Source organism: Rosa rugosa, chromosome 1 (genome assembly GCF_958449725.1).
Source record: "Rosa rugosa chromosome 1, drRosRugo1.1, whole genome shotgun sequence".
Lineage (NCBI taxonomy): Eukaryota > Viridiplantae > Streptophyta > Magnoliopsida > Rosales > Rosaceae > Rosa > Rosa rugosa.
In genome coordinates, this window is record NC_084820.1 from 5,007,369 (window position 1) to 5,015,199 (window position 7,831).

The 7,831-nt window shown below is 38.1% G+C and overlaps 1 long non-coding RNA gene across 1 annotated transcript; it reads right to left on the reverse strand.

Annotated features, from left to right (window-relative positions):
* Nucleotides 1–4,565: 4,565 nt before the first annotated feature.
* On the reverse strand, nt 4,566–7,050 carry LOC133744780 (uncharacterized). Its single transcript, XR_009863436.1, has 4 exons — nt 6,344–7,050; nt 5,698–5,753; nt 5,353–5,415; nt 4,566–4,734 (listed from the first exon to the last, which is right to left on the reverse strand). It is a non-coding gene; the product is annotated as an uncharacterized LOC133744780 (long non-coding RNA).
* Between the last annotated feature and the right edge of the window lie 781 nt (nt 7,051–7,831).

Below are 7,831 nucleotides of genomic sequence, written 5' to 3' on the forward strand. Positions count from 1 at the left end.
AGCGTCATTTTCAGTTTGTTGAAACGTGTCATCAGCGTAGCCAACTGTCTTTGGGCCTCAGCCTTCTGCGTGCGCTCCTCCTCACGCTCTCTGTTTGCCCTATGAAGATCCGCCAGCGCCAGCTCGTACATAGTGATGAGATCTTGGCCTGGCGGGCGGCTACCGCTAGGATTTGCCTCACCGCCGGGGTTGGCCGGGGTTGTGAATTGTACGCGGTTAACGCCTACCGCTGGGCCGGAGGGTTGGGGGATGGTGGAATGGTCCGCCTGCTCCCCAGCGTTTCCTCCGCTACCGTTAGTCATGGTGATTGTGGTGGGATGACCTTTTGTTCAAGGATTCCCACAGACGGCGCCAATGTTAACGTTCAAAGTCTGGCGGTAGCCACAAAGTCTGGCGGTAGCCAATCCTTCGTTTAACGTGGGTCCGGTGGGCGGACCGCTAGTCATGATGCTCTCAGCTTCCGCTACCTGTCAGATAAAATACAAAGGGGGCGTCAGAGGGAGACCGCGCTGGGCCGCCTTCAACTCTCCGATGCCTAAGTTAGTCAATGTATTTATAGACAGAGTAACAGTAGGTAAGTATTGAATGCGTAATTAATGAGGAGAGAGGAGAGAACCTTTTATAAGTGAGGAGGAGGCTGACCTCCTCCTTGTTTTCGATGTGGGACTGATGTGCTTCGGTTCCCAGTTTCAGAAGCTTCTGATGCTACTTTGGCGCGACGCGTGGCGGCGCATCGGCGGTGATCTGGGGGTGATCCGACGCTGAGGTTGTAGCCCGCCTGGCGGTGTATCTGTATGTCATTCCTTTGGTTGGAATTAGTACCTTTAGCGGTACAATGAGCGTGGCCCATTATAGCTAATTATGCTTGCAAATGTACATGTATGTACACTGGCGTTATAGGTCATGGCCCCAGCTAGGATGCGTGGGAGGCCCGTGGGTTCGAAGGATATTTTGGCACATTCCAATCCTTTGATCATCAAGACTAAAAATCCGTCTCATGAGAATCTTCCGGATTATGGTTATCGTTGGGGGACGCCTCAACATCAGAACTTATTCCTGAGAATATAGAGCTCTTTGAAAATTACACTAGTGTACATGAGACGTGGGATAGAAACTCCATTATAATTGATTATGTAGTTGCGTATGAGTTTGTTGAGTCTGATGATATCGAACCACGCTCCGTTGATGAATGAATGCCAACGTAGAGAAATTTGGTCTAAATCGAAAGATGCGATCCAGGTTAAGTTGGATTCTCTAACGAAAAGGAAGGTTTTCGAGCCAGTGATGCCAACACCTCCTAACATAAAACTTATTAACTGATGGGTTTTCGTTAGAAAGCGTAATGAGAAAAAGAGATGGTAATCTCGCCTTATGGCGCAAGACTTCTCACAAAACGCCCTGGAATCGACTACGATGAGACATATTCTCTCGTAATGGATGTCATTGTACTCCACTACCCTGTCAGTTTGGTAGTTTCCGAATAACTGAACATGCAGCTTACGAATGTGGTCACTACGTATCTCTATGGGGATCTAGATATGGAATATACATGAAGGTTCATGGTGAACTTCATTTACCCAAGTCAAGTGGCTCTAGACCACGGAGCTCGTTTTACAAAGATGTTGAAACGCTCACTAAAGTGACTATTTGATTGGGAAGGGATATGCCCGCCCGTTTCCATAACAAGTTTCGGATTCTATCGTGGTTCATGTTGAACATGATCTTCATTAGAAGCCCTTAAAGAGTTAAGGGAAACCGCTGAACACTTGAAATCCGATTTTGAGATGAAGGATTTTGGGAGAACACCATTATGTCTCAGTTTGGAACTTGAGCATCGTGTTGATAGATGCTTAGGCAGTTTGACAGGGTCAAACCTTCAAGCACCCACATGATCGTCCGTAGTCTTGATCCTGAAAATGATCCTCTTCGTCCAAAGGATGATGACGAAGATGTGCTAGAGGTAGAAGTGTCTTACTTAGTACAATTGGTGCATTATTGTACTTTGCCCAATGCATAAGACCGGACATCTCATTTGCAGTGAACTTGTTAGCTAAGGTATAGCTCTGCGCCAACCCAATGCCATTGGATTGGTGTAAAATATATCTTTCGGTACTTGAGATGTACGATTGATATGGGCTTGTTCTATCTCTACAGAGAGACGATGGATTCGGACCCATCACACACCAGGAACGCAGGCAACACTGGCATGCGTCCTCTATCTCCATCCCAAAACAATAAGTGTTTTGGAAGGTTTTGCTGATGTTAGGTATCTCTTTGACCCACACAAAGGTCATTCCCAAACTGGTTAAGTGTTCACCATGGGTAAGACCGTGATATCTTAGATGTCTACAGAATAGACCCTAGTCGCTATATCTTCGAACAATACAGAGATTATTGCTCTTCACGAAGTGGTTCGTGAATGTAGATGGATTTGATCCATAATTACGGATGTTCGAAGCAATTGTGGTTTGAAGTCTACCACATATGAGCCTACGAGCATTTAGAATAATGCTGCTTGTTTTGAACAAATTAAATGAAGTAGGGCTATATCAAATGCGACAACAACAAGCATAATCAACAAGAACAGACTCTCCTCAAGATCAAAGTGAACTAGGTTCAATCTGAGGACAATGTGGCAGACTTGCTCACTAAGTCATTGCCTAAATTCCACTTTCAAGAAACATGTTGGTAGCATCGTTTGCGGAAGTTATCCGAACTCCCATGACCATTGTCATCAGGGGGAGATGCAGACATCAGGGGGAGATGTCTACATGTATGCTCTCAAAACGTGAAGGTTGTGTTGTGCTCTTTTTCCCCTTTGACAGAGATTATTTTTGTCCCACTGGGTTTTTGTTACTCGGCAAGGTTTTTAACGAGGCAACGAGAGGAGCACCACGTTTGGGCCACACAAGTGGGAGTGTTCAAGTAAATCCAAAATATGTGTCTAGCCCAAACTCTAGGTTACTTGACCTAGTTGTAATAAGGTTAATTTTGAATTAGAGATATTCTTGGAGATATTTATAGATATCTGATTAATTGTACGATTATCTTTCCTTGTACAACTTTGATTCTATGTCTTGTAATCCTTTATATAAAGAGACCTCTATTATCAATGAAAGTACGACTCAATTCTCTCCCAATTCAATTTTTCTTAAACAAAGAACAGAATGTGCAAAAATAAAACAGGGCGGACAACCTGTATCGATGACGGTATCATTAGAACCCCTATTACCCCTATTGCTGTTATTTTTTTTTCTTTAAAGAAAACTTAAGTAATTTGAATATATCTGAGACTCTAGGGGTTGATATTACAATTATTATTGTTGATGCACGTTGTGTCGAAAATGATTTTGCATAAGTTGCTGCAAGTTCAATTGCTATGGCACATCATTTTTTAACAAAGTAGGCATGTTGAGTTGAGTACTTGGGTATACCGTAAAATTTCAAACACAAATGCTTGGGATAATAACTCGCATAACGTACGCTATTAAATTATATTGTTTACAACATTAAATCACATGGTGGTGGACGTTGTAGAGCCAATTTGGGTTTTGGGTCTTTTGTAATATTTGTGTTTATGATACTAATCTACTATATATGACTGGTCGCTGGTCAAATTTAAGTTTATTAGGTTTGTTATTGTCGTGTGCGATGAAGATGAAGATGCATCATGAGTTCAACCACTACTAGAATTCTGTTCATTTACATCAGTCCAGAACCGATGTAAAACTAAATTCTGACCGATCTCTTAGTGGCTGATGTAAAAGATGCAGACATCAGTATAAGCGCGTTTTTAACCGATGTCCCAGACAACGACCAACATCGATTCTAAAACAGAAATCGATGTATAATCGTTATAATTATCATAATCTTCTATGTTAACTATATTTAATTCTTCATATTTTCACATTTTATGGTTAATAAAGTATATCTCGAACAATACCTAAGTGAACATTTAAATCGATTACAATTTCAGAAATGATGTCTAATACTCTCGTAGACATCAGTCTCCAAAAAATTTTGTTTGTTCGCGTCCATTTTTACGTGCATCTTGCCGCCTTATTCTCCTGAGAACGATGTATGCACCTTTAGGCAACATCAGTTAATCTATTAAGAATGATGTTTTATGTTACTAGGAACATCGCTTTTCGTTAGTTGAAACGATGTCTATTAGTTTTGTAGACATCATTTCTATTTTTCAAAACCGATGTCCTGTATTTCATGGTAAATCGGTTTACTTTATAATAGCTGATTTGTACGTTGACAGTAGATAACAGTTTGGTGTTTAGATATCGATGTGCATTGATTTTGTGTACATCGATTTTTGGGTGACATTTCGAGATGTTCATAATCATGAGACATCAGTCCAGTTTTAGGTACTGATTTGTAATCTCTGAATTTACATCGTTTTCTTTGACATTAGTGTTTTGTTTCCCATTTATATACATCAGTTCATACATATAAGAATGATGTGCAAATAATCATGTAGCTGCTGGTGGTGGGAAAAAATCTAGAAATACATTTCTCATCATCCAAACATTGGGGCTTTCCATTAATTCTCTCATCTTCATTCATGATTCTACATAATTCACAAAATAAAACCCCAAAACCTACAAAGGCTAGCCTATAAACATATTAGCAACCAACTACAAAGGTTCTACACCAAACTTTGCTTCAAAGCAAAAACTAGCCTTACTCAAAATCATGTTAGTAGCCAAAATATTCTGTTTTCTCCTGCAAATAAAATGGAATGAACAATTAGCTATGACAAGAAAGTAAGAAAGAAAGAAAGAAAGAGAGAGAGAGAAAGAAATCAAGACAAAAAAGAAAGGGCTAAATACAAATTACTACCCTGTGGTTTAGGTCCAAAATCAATTCAGTCCCTGAACTTCTAATTTCATCAAAAACACCCCTGCACTTTCAATTTTGATCTAATAGGTCCAATTTGTTAGTTTTCTGACAATTGAGTTATTTAACTTGTTAATGTGGATCATATATGGCCTATATTTTATGATGTGGTGTCAAGGTGGTCTGCATTGTCAATTTAGGAGTGAGTCCTACTATTAAAAATAAATAGTTTTTCAACAAATAATCCAACTATTTGAAAGAATATTAACGAATTGGACCTATTAGATCAAAATTGAAAGTGCAGGGGTGTTTTTGATGAAATTAGAAGTCCAGGGACTGAATTGATTTTGGACCTAAACCACAGGGTACTAACTAGTATTTAGCCCAAAAAGAAAGATGAGGAATGAACCACACTAAAAAATTTATCCACATTGCAAATTTAACAAAGAAAATGAACCATGCATTTCAACCAAAGAATGAACCACATCAGTTTGGTTATCAAACCTGATCAGGGGATGTAACACCATTGATAGGGTCAGAAAACTCTGCTACAAGTTCATCTGCAACCTGGGATACTCTAAACTCTTAGACTTACAATAAGATTTCAATGAGAACTTGTATAATCTGAAAAATTGAATGGCTGTAACTGAGTTAATGGCACTTGCATGCCAATAATACAACTCCTCAAAGGATTGACCATGAAATGAAGGTATATTATAAGTTATAACTTCCTACAGCTTATCAATTAGTAACAGGCAGCAGACAACGTAGCAATGGGATCAAACAAACAACTGTTGTAGGAAAATACTCATAATCCAAAACGAATCATGCAGAGTATGCATACAATACCTTGTCATACTTTGCCTTCGCAAGTTCAAATTTTCTTCTTTAAATAGCATGTTCCCCTGAAATGATCGATAATAACAACACAATTCTAAGTTCTCGTGATTTAGAGTTTGAGTTCCCCACTCGATTAATGGGATGCACAAATATAAAAAGAATTCAATACAACACTTAAACAACTGGGTATCTTTTGAAAATGATTGTTCATGCACAAAGGGACACAAAACTTGGATATATAAGATGAGTTTTTTGTATCCTTAAAACCACGGAGAACTCCTTGAAGAACCAAAGATGCTACAACTGCAGAAGCACCGACTGCTCTTATTGTGAGAAACCTCAGAGTTCTGTAGTATTAATAGAAAAGGAAAAAACTTACTTATAATTTAACACTCATGTGCTCAGAAGTATATTAAAACTAATAATAATAAAAACAAGACCACTTTTGAACCCCCCCCCCCCCCCTCCCTAAGCCAATAAAAAAGTAACAAAATCTTCCCCACATTATACTATCAGATTGTTACTCAAACTGTGGACACACTAGATCTTAGATATGATATCGTAGATTCACAAAAAAGATTTCATGTAAACACTACAAAGGGAAAAGAAATGGCAGATAATTAATCATGATAGATGTAAGTTTAGATCAGAGTACCTACTGATGATATCCCCATCATAGTCAGAAACAACCCAGATCCACCAAAGACAAGCCTAGATCCCTTAAAAAAAAAAAAAAAAAATTATACACAAAAAGAGAACCCAATTATCGAATACAAAATCTGAAACTAGTTAATATAAATGCATAGAATAAAATTTGGAGCTTCAAAGACAATTGAGATTTTCATACTTCAATTTCAGTAACCAACTTTCAAGCTGATCTTAAGAATTTCAAGCTAAGACTACAAATTCGAATCAAATTGATAGAAGATCATACTATTTCCCACAATCAATTTATTAAACAAAATCTCTCTTCAATTTTCTTGCACATAACTTCCCTGACATGATTCCCTAGTTTTCAAAAGCCCAAAACTACACACTTGAAAACCCAACTTGCACTTATCTTCCTGTTCTCTCACTTTATGAGTAATCAAACAGAAAGCTCAAAAAGAGCAATCTCTCGCTTCCCTATGACCTAAATTGATAGTAGTTTAGTGACTTTATATCTTGAACATGTGGTTTGGTGTGAGTCTTAGTGACTCCCAGATCAATCAGTGAGTTAGTCACTTTCCTGTTATATGGAAGAAGCTACAGTTTAGCAAACCCCACATTAACCAAGTGGGAATGCAATGGTGTGGTGCATATACCAGCTCTGCCTGGACCACTGTGACAATAACCAAAGGAGAAATAGACAAAAGCATTACAAATTTTCCTTCTAGATATCTATTCCAACTTTACATGATAACACAAAAGCAATGCAAATTTTCTCTTAAAAAGATAAGAACAAAGGTTTTTGAGATTTGTTCAAGACAAGCTAGAGAAACAATTGCAGAAGTGAACCAGGTTGAAAGATTCAGAATAAAGCAAATACAAGGTAGGGAAGTTCAAAATGAATAACATTAACATATATATGGTACAATGGTAGTACAGCAACGCATTTCAAATCCTCCATGTCAGGACCTACATTGATTCAAGAAAATGGATGCTTTACATTAATGTGATTCTGACTACTCCGGAAATATGTTTACCAAGGCAGAACTTTCAGTACATCTAGAGCCTATCATTCAGTTCCAATGTCAGAAAGCAACTAAACATATATTGCCACTTAAAAAAGAACTTATCTTTTAGCTCAGCTCATTCCCTAGTCTCAAATTGCTTATCCATATGCATATAGGTCCTAGTGAGAGTATAGCATGTGATCCAAGTACACTAATTCAACTGCTAACCCAAAAAGATTGTGCAGATCCTAAAGCATAACTCCAGGTACAACAAAGTTAAGCCAACAAATCCATAGCAAATATAAGATTCAGTCTTTTTGCAAAAAAAAAAAAAAAAAAAAAAAAGGATTAACAGTGACCCCAACTACAATTGTAAACTAAAATTTGAAGGAAAAAAAAAAATTAATGGTGAGAGAATTACAGAAGCAGTTTGGATATTACCTATACATCCTTTGGACAATGACAACGAAGAAGCAGAAGCAGTTGCC